Source organism: Podarcis liolepis (assembly GCF_965112155.1).
Source record: "Podarcis liolepis genome assembly, chromosome: 6".
Lineage (NCBI taxonomy): Eukaryota > Metazoa > Chordata > Lepidosauria > Squamata > Lacertidae > Podarcis > Podarcis liolepis.
Window position 1 is genome coordinate 10,165,628 of NC_139559.1, and position 13,500 is coordinate 10,179,127.

The 13,500-nt window shown below is 44.3% G+C and overlaps 1 long non-coding RNA gene across 2 annotated transcripts in view; it reads right to left on the bottom strand.

Annotated features, from left to right (window-relative positions):
• Nucleotides 1-13,500, bottom strand: part of LOC310708947 — a 106,555-nt gene that overhangs the window by 22,461 nt on the left and 70,594 nt on the right. The window lies entirely within an intron of this gene.

The window sequence follows — 13,500 nt, forward strand, 5'->3', positions numbered from 1 at the left end:
AGCCAGGGAGGCTGCAAGGACAGGAGGAATGTTGAATGGAAAGGAAAGCACGTACACCACCCGCAGCCACCTCGAAATGCTAAGGTTTGCATAACCTCACTCAATGAAATGCTAAAGAAATCCCCTAAAGGTAAAGGGACCCCTGACCATTAGGTCCAGTCGTGACCGACTCTGGGGTTGCGGCGCTCATCTCGCTTTATTGGCCGAGGGAGCCAGCGTACAACTTCCGGGTCATGTGGCCAGCATGATAAGCCACTTCTGGCAAACCAGAGCAGCGCACAGAAATGCCGTTTACCTTCCCGCTGGAGTGGTACCTATTTATCTACTTGCACTTTGACGTGCTTTCGAACTACTAGGTTGGCAGGAGCAGGGACCGAGCGACGGGAGCTCACCCCATCGCAGGGATTCGAACTGCCGACCTTCTGATTGGCAAGTCCTAGGCTCTGTGGTTTAACCCACAGTGCCACCCGCGTCCCTGTATAGGATTGTAGCCTTTATTTATTAGATGACCCATATATATGCAGCAGGCACCACTTTACAATAAGAGAGATTTATGTGAGGGTGAAGGGGAAATACCTCTTCTAAAAATCTACCATCTGCCAATCTATCTATCTCTCTATCTATCTATCTATCTATCTATCTATCTATCTATCTCTATCATCTATTGTTAAGTGTGTCATGCTGTTCATCAGCTGGATGCTGTTTTAATTGATTAATCCAGGTAAGTAATCAAATAAAGTCTGCAACTCTAAATCCAGGGCATCTGACATTACTTATACTGCAAAAGAAGGAGCCAGCCTACAGCAGCTCCCATGCCATAAACGCTCCATAGGAAGGTGAGCAGTAGGCAAAATGCCAGGCCAGAAGGATGCCGCAATTTCCAAGAGCAGAGAGGAAAATGATGACTGCACCTTTAAAGGCAATAGTTGCCACTTGTCCCCTTCCAGGGTAATCACCAGTTCATGTGGAAAAAGAGGCACCTTGTTTGCAATATATGCATATAGACATAAATTTCACACTTCGTTAGCCTTAGGGTTCCCAGAAGGCTCCTTTGCATTGCTGGGGTGAGAGAAAGGAGAGGGGGGGAGAGAAGGATATGACCTTGCAGGAGCTTTGTTGGTGTCTGTCCGGGGATGAGGCTGAGAGGATCCATCTTCTATTTCTTGTTCTGCACAAGAGATTATTGTCTGCAGCTGCACCGAGCAGCCCACAGGGACATCTTGACACTGTTTGTGATCTCACGAGGAATGCCAGGGTCAAGCGTAAAATGGCTGTCAGGGAAGGTTAGAGTTATGTCAACACAGAGAGCGTTTGGCTGTACCCAAGGAATGCACCCCCCAAAGGTGGGTTGTTTCTGCAACCCGGTGTAAGCCTGTGTACTACAAAACAACATTTCCCTAGTCATGGGTATCATTGCAACAATCCTTTTGCAGAAGCTCTTCTTTCTAAGGTGAGAACTTCAAGCCTGCTAAGAAATCATGCTTTTGCCCAGAGAAACTAGTGAAGGGACAGGTCATGCCCTGCCTGTTATGTACTGAAGTTCTCAACCTGGGCCAGCAGGGGGATACTGTAGATAGTTATGCAAATGAAGGATCGAAAGTGACGTTCAGTGATTGGATAGTCTGTATGCAAATGAAGGATCAAAGTGACGTTCAGTGATTGGATAGTTTTAGAAAGTTGCTACAGTTACGTTGTTCTGGAGCTCTATATAAGCAGGCTGACTGAGCTCTTTAGTTCAGTTCTGTTCTGGCCTCTGAATAAACAAGAGCTGTTTGAAGAATCGCTGTGTCGTCTGATATGTTCACCCACAACTTAACACTGCCCATGCCTTGTCTTCTGCTTGGCAAATCTGGCTATTTTCCATAAATACAGGAGAATAGGTCGGTTCATTCTAAGACCACATATGACCTCAAATTGGATGACATCATGCTCTTGATGACACCCCCAAATTCATGATGTAAGAGCTGTTTAACAGTGGAATAGACTCTCACAAAAGGTGGTGGACTCTCCTTCCTTGGGGGTTTTAAAGCAGAGGTTGGGTGATCATCTGCCATGTATGACCTAGTTGAGATTCCTGCATTGTAGGGGGCTGGATTAGATGACCCTTGGGGCCCCTTCCAACTCTACAATTCTTTGATTCTATCATGGCATCTCATGAGCTCACAACCCACCTTTCTTGGCTAATGCATTAGTAGATACATTGGTCACAAGGAGGAAATCTGGAGGGTTTTTTTCAACCTCTCTGCATTATAGGTTTTGGTAGCCCTGGGAAAATGGACTACAGCTCGGATTACAATACTTACTGGAGAAGAGCTATGAGGAAGTAGAATGTGTCCATCTGCGCAGACAGTGCTGAACTAAAGCCAAGCTCCTATTTGAAGTGGCCTTTTTGTTATTAAAAGAGAGAGGCAAATTCTCTGCTTACCTCATATTAAAATTAAGAACTCTAAATTTACTCAGTTTGCCCACCCCACTACCCAAGTTACCAAACACTTCCCCAACCTTCACAGGGTGCCAGTGGTTTCACCTAGTGAGATGTGTTTTCGAATATGCAGATAAATCTGAATTTCCATGTGGATTTTTTTTTATTTAAAAAATCAGAGTGATGCACTACAGACATACTTGTGATCACTTTCAAAGCTGTCATTGGCCAGGAATAGACTGATTACCTATAGCTATACCTAAGCATCCACCTCACTCAGGTGAAACAGTGTTGACCAATCAAGTGCATCCTTGGGTCCAATGGAGACAGCCATGTTTCCTCTGCGACTTCTCTTCCTCTGATACTAGTAATGTCTCATAAAATAAAACATGGGGCATTCTCTGTCCTTTCACTTTATTGCCTGCTATTTACGGTGGTGTGGAAATTCGGGACATAATGGTATTGCTGTAATTGTTTTATTTCATGCTACTGGGAGACTTCAGGTGGCAGATTTTTTATTTTGTTTTATTTGTTTCTGACATCAGCCACAGCTCCTGTAATGACGTTTCATTCCACCCTCAGTCCCTGTGTTGAACGGGACAGAAAGTAAGTGTACAAAGGGTTTCAGGCTGCATTATAGTCTTATCATCTTTGGCTGGGAAAGGAATCCTAGAGCCCCAAATGGGTTGTGATAAGTCGGGGTCTTATCATTATACTGTCATCCCTCCTGAGTGAGAATGTTTCGCTTAGCGTATCCTGACAGGCTGGGTGGAGGGGGGATACTTCCCCCAAACTGCATTGTAAATCTGAAAGGGAATTGGAAGCAGAATGCAAATGGTTGAGGAGACAGGGTTGACGGTGGTTAAGAAGGTGAAATACCTAGGGGTTTATTTGACATCTAAAAATTTGAATTTGTTTAAGGATAATTATGAAAAATGTTGGTCAGAAATCAAAAAAGATCTAGAAATATGGTCAAAGTTGAAATTATCAATGTTAGGCCGAATTGCAGTAATTAAGATGAATGTATTGCCTAGAATGTTATTTTTGTTTCAAACCTTGCAGATTCTTGACAAGATGGAATGTTTTAAGAGGTGGCAGAAAGATATTTCGAAGTTTGTCTGGCAGGGCAAAAAACCCAGAATAAAATTTAAAATATTGACAGATGCCAAAGAAAGAGGGGGATTTGCCCTGCCGGACTTAAAATTGTACTATGAAGCAGCAGCGTTTTGCTGGCTGAAAGAGTGGATGCTCCTCGAGAACACTGACATTTTGGATTTGGAAGGTTTCAATAATGCATTTGGTTGACACGCATATCTATGGTATGATAAAATTAAGCTGCATAGGGCCTTTAAAAACCACATTGTTAGAAAGGCATTGTTTAATGTTTGGATAAGATACAAAGATCTGTTGGAAAACAAAACCCCTAGATGGGTGTCTCCTGTGGAGGCTAAGGCAGTGAAGAAACTCAATATGGAGGTCGGATGGCCGAAGTATTGGGAAATCTTGGAACAAGAGGGAGATAAACTGAAATTACAAAGTCATGAGAAAATGAAACATAAAGTACAAAATTGGTTTCAATATCGTCAAATAATGGAGTTTTTCAAACAGGATAGGAAAATTGGCTTTCAAGTGGAAAAATCAAAATTAGAATTGTTAGAACCCAATACTAAGAATTTATCAAGAATGTATAACTTGTTGCTGAAATGGAATACACAAGATGAAACAGTTAAATCGGCCATGATTAAGTGGGCACAGGACATTGGTCATAACATTATGTCAGCTGACTGGGAGTGGTTGTGGAACACCGGTATTAAATTTACGGCATGTAATGCCTTAAAGGAAAACATTATGAAAATGACTTACAGGTGGTACATGACCCCAGTCAAGCTAGCAAAGATCTACCATTTGCCTGATAACAAGTGTTGGAAATGTAAAGAGACTGAAGGTACCTTTTACCACCTTTGGTGGACATGCCCGAAGATTAAGGCTTTCTGGGAAATGATATATAATGAAATGAAAAAGGTACTTAAATGTACTTTTCTTAAAAAACCAGAGGCCTTTCTCCTGGGCATTGTCGGCCAATTGGTGTCAAAGAAGGACAGAACTTTTTTTATGTACGCTACAACAGCAGCAAGAATACTCATCGCAAAGTATTGGAAGACACAAGATCTACCCACTCTGGAAGAATGGCAGATGAAAGTGATGGACTATATGACACTGGCCGAGATGACAGGCAGAATCCGTGATCAGGGAAAAGAGACGGCGGAAGAAGAATGGAGAAAATTCAAAAGTTATCTTAAGGACTACTATAAACTTGACGAATGTTAGAATGTCGAGGTTTTTAGGAAAAAAAGGGATACAGTGACATAAGATTAGATTACAGAAAAGATTAAGATGACAGAGGTTGGAAAGGAACATTCAGAAGTTGCTTAAAAATTGTGGACATTGGGATGCAGGAAGGGGGGGTATGGGGGAGTCATGGAAAAGAGGTTTATGAAAAAATGCTATGAAACTATACGTGTTTGTATGTCTTTTTAGTTGTTTGTTTGTCTTTAAAAATTTGTAAAATCAATAAAAATTTTATAAAAAAAAACAAACAGAATGCAAATGGTTGAATGATGAATAGGGCAAAGTCAAGAGAAGTGGTGGTTACCTCTCTTTTAAATCAGAACCAGTGAAGGCGGTGAAGGTCCTGTGTGAGTGTCTGGAGGCGGTTGGAGGATGGATGGCGGCTAACAGATTGAGGTTGAATCCTGACAAGACAGAAGTACTGTTTTGGGGGGACAGGAGGTGGGCAGGTGTGGAGGATTCCCTGGTCCTGAATGGGGTAACTGTGCCCCTGAAGGACCAGGTGCGCAGCCTGGGAGTCATTTTGGACTCACAGCTGTCCATGGAGGCACAGGTCAAATCTGTGTCCAGGGCAGCTGTTTACCAGCTCCATCTAGTACGTAGGCTGAGACCCTATCTGCCTGCGGACTGTCTCGCCAGAGTAGTGCATGCTCTGGTTATCTCCCGCTTGGACTACTGCAATGCACTCTACGTGGGGCTACCTTTGAAGGTGACTCGGAAACTACAACTAATCCAGAATGCGGCAGCTAGACTGGTGACTGGGAGCGGCCGCCGAGACCATATAACACTGGTCTTGAAAGACCTGCATTGGCTCCCAGTACGTTTCCGAGCACAATTCAAAGTGTTGGTGCTGACCTTTAAAGCCCTAAACGGCCTCGGTCCAGTATACCTGAAGGAGCGTCTCCACCCCCATCATTCTGCCCGGACGCTGAGGTCCAGCGCCGAGGGCCTTCTGGCGGTTCCCTCATTGCGAGAAGCAAAGCTACAGGGAACTAGGCAGAGGGCCTTCTCGGTAGTGGCGCCCGCCCTGTGGAACGCCCTTCCAGCAGATGTCAAAGCGATAAACAACTACCTGACATTCAGGAGACATCTTAAGGCAGCCCTGTTCAGGGAAGTTTTTAACGTGTGATATTTTATTGTATTTTTGGTTTTTATGGAAGCCGCCCAGAGTGGCTGGGGAGGCCCAGCCAGATGGGCGGGGTATAAATAAATTATTATTATTATTATTATTATTATTATTATTATTATTATTATTATATACCTGACCATGCACTTTATTTGCTGGTAAATGGCAGTAGCGGGTTAATGGCATACCCTTTATGAACCATTTTTAACAGGTGGGTGGGGGGACACGCCAATCACACTTCAAATGAAGAATTGGGTGCACAGTCAGAATGGTGAGAGTCATGACTGCAGAAGAAGAACTTTGTACCACTTGCCCTGCCAAAAGCAGGGCTTGCAGTCTGTGACTCATTCAGAGCAGAAAGCAAGCCCTGCTTGTGGCAAGGATTGGCTGCATTCAGGAGCTCCCAAGGTGAGCTCCTGAATGGGAACTCCCCAATGCAGCCAGTCCTGGTGGGAAGGAGGGGAGGGTTGCATTCAGGACCAAACTCAGTGCCAAAAGCAAGCCCCACTTATGATAGGGGTCAGGGGCTCTCAGTCAAGAACTTCCGTGTGTAGCCAATCCCTGGCAGGTTTGCATTTGGAAGTAAATTTAATTTCACCATAGAATGCAAGCAACCCCTGTTCACATCAGGAACTGGCTGTTAAGTAAGATCTCCCAAGTAGAACTAATCCAATGGTGCCCAATTTAAAAGAGGCTGAATGCAAGCCCAGCTTGCAGAGGAACAATTGAGTGTACACTGTAATGATAGCTGACATTGTACCTGCCCCACACCTGATGTCAAATGATATCAGGTGTGGAGCAGATGGAAAGGACTAGAGATAAATGGCTTCATGGGTCCAATTGGGAATCCTCATATGGGCCAGACGTTCCCCACTTGTGGTACCTTTGAAGATCTCTCTCTCTCTCTTTCTCTCTCTCGCCCCACAAGGCTGGCTCCAGGTGTGTGTGGCTTTTTTGGCAAGGGAGACTGTCCGCAAAGTGTCTTCCATTGGCCCCACATATTTGCATGTGTTGGTGGGAGGCTAACCTTGTAGAGTGGCAAAACAATGGTCTGTTTTTTGCTCCTTAAAATGGATGCAGAGAGCTACAGAGCATCTTCTCCCCTCCTGTGCTCCAAACACCTACCCCAAATCTGCTCCAGAGGGTTGAGGAAGAAAGTGCTGAACACTTTTAGGGGGTGCATGGTGGAAGGAGTGGGGGGGGGGAGAAGTCCCACTGAACAGGTGTAAATCCTGGCATTGACATGGAGTTTGCAGGAATGACAAGATGGTTACAGGATGAGGACAGAAAGGGCAAATTCAAAAGATGGGGGTGCTTGTTCCCACTCACCTCTGATTGGCCTAGAAATAAAGTGAGCTTGGTTTTGGGGGGTCCGGAGGAGATTGCAATTATTTTCTGAGCCAAATGGAGGCCCCTCTCATCAGCTTTCCTTGACTATGAAGTACCCTCCCCTTCCTCTTTAAGTGTTATCTGGTTGGGCAGCGATGGCAGGAGCATTCAATTGCAGTAGTCCTGAAGAGAATCCCATCTCCAGCAGATCACCAGGCATTCTGGCTGTACTATCTATTAGCACACTCAGGATGCCAGGACACCAGGAGAGGGAGGCAAGGGCAAGGGGAACAGACCTCGCTCCACAGGTACACCTATACAGTGGTACCTTGGGTTAAGAACTTAATTCATTCTGGAGGTCCGTTCTTAACCTGAAACTGTTCTTAACCTGAGGTACCACTTTAGCTAAGGGGGCCTCCTGCTGCCACTGCACTGCTGAAGCATGATTTCTGTTCTCATTCTGAAGCAAAATTCTTAACCTGAGGTACTATTTCTGGGTTAGCGGAGTCTGTAACCTGAAGTGTCTGTAACCCGAGATACCACTGTATAACTATCTGCCAAATCTTGGCCAGCTTTAAGGTGGAGGTCCTCAGCATTTTTTCTTGGGAACCACCCTGAGAACTTCGGATGCAGGGAGGTATTTAAATATAATAAATAATAATAATAATAAATACATAACATTTGAGGTCTATAGGCACATTTGGGTTTTTGAATGAGTGCTGTAGATGCCACCTTCACTGGTCATTTCTCTCCTTCTGCCCTCGATCACCCCCTGCCCCCATGTGGCAAAAGAGAGAAAGCACACATGTATGTACACCTCACTTTTCCAAGGGATATGGGTAAAAATTGGATCCAATAGAATTGAGGTGAGCTTTGAATAGGACATAGAGCTACAAGAGGAAATGGGGAACACCCACTCTTCCTATTTCAGCTCTATGTACTTTTTAAGGGGGGGGAAGATACACATTCTCACTCTTTCGTGACCAAGGAGTAAGTAAGGGGAAGGGATCTCAGAGGCTTCATGGGCACCAAGGAAAGACCTCAAGGTCACCATTATACCCACAGGTGAAATGTTGGTGGTACGTGTCTTAGGGGTAGGAGGAGGAGGCTGTTTGTCCAACAACTCAGGAATTCTTCTCTGGTTCAGATTTCAACCCAATACAAATAATCTCAGGATTTTTAAGAGTTCCTCTCTCATTCATGATGGGCTTTATACAGCTCCCAATGTTTGGTTCTGATCCTCAGCTCAAAAAGAACTTCACCAGCATCCAGTTCTGAGGTCCAATCAAAGATACTGTATGATATACGCTCTTCTGAAAGTAACTTTTAGGAGGCTTGGTCAAAATGAACCTGAGCAGGCACCCTATCACAAAAGGAAACTCATTCTGCCTTGGATCTCCAAATATGAGCCACTGCACACTGCCCTACAAACCATCTGACTGAAGGCATTGCCAGATTTAGAATAGTGTTGCGGTGGGACATTCAGGGAGCTTGTTTCAGGTCTGGTAAAAGGAGAAGATAAAGGATAAAAGAGGAGAAAGCTGGCTGAGTTTAAAAGCCATTAGTCAGATTGCACCTGATGTTCTTAAGTGCTAGTCCCCTTACACTTCAGCAGACATAACACTGTGTTCTGAGCACGCCAGCCAAGTTTGAATTGCCACAAGCAAAAACTGGATCAGTCACCGAAAAGTTAGCATTTCCGACTCATCCACCTTGCTGTGCTTTCTGTCGTCAGTTCAGCTGCTAGAAGTCTCTGCGGAAAGAAGCATTAACCGAGATGCAATTTTACTGTGTCCTCAGAAGGAGAAAGGAATCTATTTTTTTTTATAAAAAAACCCCACAAATAAACCATCTCAGGGTCAGGAAAGATTTATCCCAGCCAAGAGTTTAATCCAAAAGCTCTGACTTCAATGCCCGGCAGATGCATGATGTGGACAAGGCAGGCAGACTGCCTGATGGTCGAATCATCAAGTTGTGCCTGGGCAGAATCCTTAATAGTTTAGCTGCATGGCAAGAAAAGGGCTTAAATAACATGGGATAGGAAATGGGAGGAGAAAAAAGTGCAGATTTAAAAGGGTGAGTAGCAGTGGACTTAGAGCCATGGTAGAGGGGATTCTGTGAATGCTTGGAGGTAGGTTTCACACTCACCATTTCACCAAGTGATAGGGATTTCCAGGGCAGACTTTTACAGGATCATTTTGCTTGTCAGGAGAGAGGGGGGGCAGTGTGTTTGTAGTTTTTGTAAAGGTAAAGGGACGCCTGACCATTAGGTCCAGTCGTGGCCGACTCTGGGGTTGCGGCGCTCATCTCGCTTTATTGGCCAAGGGAGCCGGCGTACAGCTTCTGGGTCATGTGGCCAGCATGACTAAGCCACTTCTGGCAAACCAGAGCAGCGCACAGAAATGCCGTTTACCTTCCCGCCAGAGTGGTACCTATTTATCTACTTGCATTTTGGCGTGCTTTTGAACTGTAGGTTGGCAGGAGCAGGGACCGAACAATGGGAGCTCACCCCATCGCGGGGATTCAAACCACCGACCTTCTGATTGGCAAATCGTAGGTTCTGTGGTTTAACCCACAGTGCCACCCGAGTCCCCGGTATTTTTTGTAATAAGCATTTAATCCACAAATATATAGATTGAATAAATGGGTGCAAGCAGGGAGGTCCAAGGAACATTGATGCAGCTGACACAGTATCCTAGGAGCTGCCTTGCAAGCAAAAAGTTTGCATTTAAAGGAAAACTTACCCCATTCACGCCTTCTGAAACAGCATGTGAACAAAAATGCAAAATTTACACTGCTTCAGATTTTGCAATGGAGTTCCCCAGCAAAGTAATATATGCAAAAATGCAGACATTAGTGAAGCGTGCATATTAATGTATATGCTGATGAAAATTCACTGCAAAAATGCATTATATTAGACAAAGCTGCTTTGCAAAAATGAGTATTCTAGGACAAATTAACACTCAAATGCTGATGAACTTTCATGATCTTTTTTATTATTTAAAGAAAGAGTGCAAACAGATCTGGAAATGTGGAGAACTCAAGTGTGGGAAAAATGAGAAATTGAAATTGACATCTTTGCCCATCTCTCTTCTCATGACTTAAACAGAAGGAAGTAAAGACATGTGCTCTGGTGTATCATTGGTGTGGAAGGTAAAACCCTGATGTTAACAGGAACAATTTACAAAGTAATATCACAAAGACAGACCCTGCTCAAGAAATGCAGGAATAGCAATTAGACTGTAATTTTGTCAACCACTGAGAAAACAAACCAGACCCTTACCAGATTCCTTTTTTAGGTCAGCCCCCTAGATTAACCTTCACCAACTTGGTGTAATTCAGATGTTTTGTGACGGCAGAGACTGATGGGAGATGTAGTCTAAAACATCTGGAAGGCATTGGATCAGCAGATGCTGGTCTAGACTCTAGGAAAGTTAGCAACTGCCTTATCTCTACAGAGAACTGGTTGCGTGTTGTCTTTCTAAGGCACATGAAACTGTGTTTAAACGATGTTCTGAAAATCAGAAATGGCAATCTTGCCAGAAGTTTCACGTGCGACTTATAGTCCTGTCTCCAGATAAAGGCTGGTGCCATGGTTCAACATGCGAGGGTGAACCTCTCTCAATTCTCTCAGTGTTAGGCAGTTTACGGTGCCATACGCATTTTATGCATTTCTTCCGGGAAGGGAATATATATATATATATATATATATATATATATATATATGTTTTCGTAGATTTTCACGGGTACAGGAATGCAGGTTTTGGTGTCCTCGGGTGTCTTCCCGTGTAAAAGTTGGGGTGTCTAGGCGACGTTTCGACGAGGTCTCACTCGTCATCTTCAGGCTGGTGCTTTCGGCTTCTTGTTACTGGAACAGAGCGGGATCTCAGTGTTTGAGTTCCTATAAATACTGTAGAGGGGTGTGGTGTATTGCCTCAAAAGTTCTGGGCAGAGGGGAAGTTCCCAGGCTAGTGTTCTTTTCTTCTTTTGTTCCTTAATTACTTGAGGGATATCTTGAGTGATTTCTTGAGTGATATTCTGAGTACCACTTAGGTGGGTCATTAGGTGTGGATTAGTTGCTAAAGCCTTCGTGTCTTGACCTCTTGAATTTGTGAAGAGTTTTTCTGGGAAGATGGCTGTACTGCACTTAGTTGTGCTTTGGCTTGGCTTCGTGTAAAGGGGCGAGCTGTGGTTTTGTGCCCTGTGCCAGCCAGATCTGTGTAGGGATTGCAGGGGGGTGCAGCATCCGGAGTTGCCACTATGGTTTGGTTACTGGATGGTGTCTGTAATTTATCTGTGGAGAGGGTCTGGGTTTGGGTCTGGTGTGGTTGATTGGTGGTGGCGTTCTGTGTGCCTCTGGATCTGGTGTCGGTTTTTGTGGGGAGGGCTAATTTCCAGATGTCTGGCAGGCGGGACGTGTCGTCACGCTTGTTCATGTTGTGAGGGTGTTTCTCTATCTCGATGGCTTCCATGATTATTCTCTTGTGGTGATGTTCCATGTTAAAGAGCAATTTGGAATCTGCAAAATTAATTTCGTGTCCTGTTTCTTTCATGTGTTGGAAAAGAGAGGAAGATTTTTCTTCTTTTTTGACGGCATTCTTGTGTTCTGCGATACGTGCATTTATTCGTCTGTTTGTTTGTCCAATGTACGTGGCTGGGCAGACTTTGCAGGGTATTTCATAGACCCCTTGGTTTTCCAACTGGATTTTATCTTTGGGGTTTCTGAGGATATTGGCTATTTTTTGGTTGGTGCAAAAGGCTGTTTTGATATTGTGTTTATGGAGGATTTTGCTAATTTTATCTGTAGTGCCCTTGATATAAGGAAGGAGGGCCATGCCATTGTTTTCTTCCGTGTCTTGATTTTTGGGGGGTGTTTCTTTTTGGATTAGCTTCTTAACCCTGTTTTGCTGGTATCCATTGGCGATTAACACATTTGAGAGATTCTGTAACTCAGTTGTCAAGTGGTCTTTGTCAGCCAGGCGTTTGGTTCTGGAGATGAGGGTCTTGGCTACGGAGTTTATTTGTGCAGGGTGGTGGTGTGATTGAGCATGTAAGTAGCGGTTGGTGTGTGTTTTTTTCCGGTAGATAGTGTGTCCTAGGGAGCCATCAGGTTTTTTGTAGATTAGGACGTCAAGGAAGGGAAGCTGGTTGTTGGCTTCTATTTCCATAGTGAATTGTATTTTGGGGTGTAGGCTGTTGAGATGTGTGAGGAAGCTATCTAGTTTTTCTTTCCCGTGTGGCCAAATTACAAAGGTGTCGTCAACATATCTGAGCCAAAGTTTGGGTTTGTGTTCTGACTTGTCTAAAGCATTGGTTTCAAAGTGTTCCATGTACAGATTTGCGATGACCGGTGAGAGGGGTGATCCCATAGGTGCTCCTTCTATCTGTTTGTATCTTTGTCCATTGTGGATGAAGTACGTGTTGGTTAGGCAGTGGCACACCTAATGACCCACCTAAGTGGTACTCAGAATATCACTCAAGAAATCACTCAAGATATCCCTCAAGTAATTAAGGAACAAAAGAAGAAAAGAACACTAGCCTGGGAACTTCCCCTCTGCCCAGAACTTTTGAGGCAATACACCACACCCCTCTACAGTATTTATAGGAACTCAAACACTGAGATCCCGCTCTGTTCCAGTAACAAGAAGCCGAAAGCACCAGCCTGAAGATGACGAGTGAGACCTCGTCGAAACGTCGCCTAGACACCCCAACTTTTACACGGGAAGACACCCGAGGACACCAAAACCTGCATTCCTGTACCCGTGAAAATCTACGAAAACAAATATCTCACCTCTACGGGGAGGAAACCTTCCAGCTGACAAGAACCTACGAGAAACTAGAAATCCGAAGAGCCACCATCTTATGTGATCTCTTGTTCCTACGCAACTGCCGAGACAACAACTTAATTCCCACATGCTTCCAACTTAAATTCCACTCTAAAACCCCAGCTACCGAAAGGATCCTGAAACGAACTGAACTATCCCTAATCAGAAACGAACTACATAAGAAAAGATACCTACTAAACCAAACCAACAAAGATCTGCTCACTCTTCACCTCAAACTCTGTAACAAAATCCACCCTGCACTCTGGGACAAATGCAAACAACTAGCCGTCTGGAGAGCTGAAACTGAGACCTCACATAAGACAGACACACACACCAACAAACTCCACAAACTAGAGAGACGCCAGAAGCCCAGCCACCCTCCACAACAACCCATGAAACAAACAGTACATAACATATCAGACAGGATCCTCACCTCAACTGAAACCAAA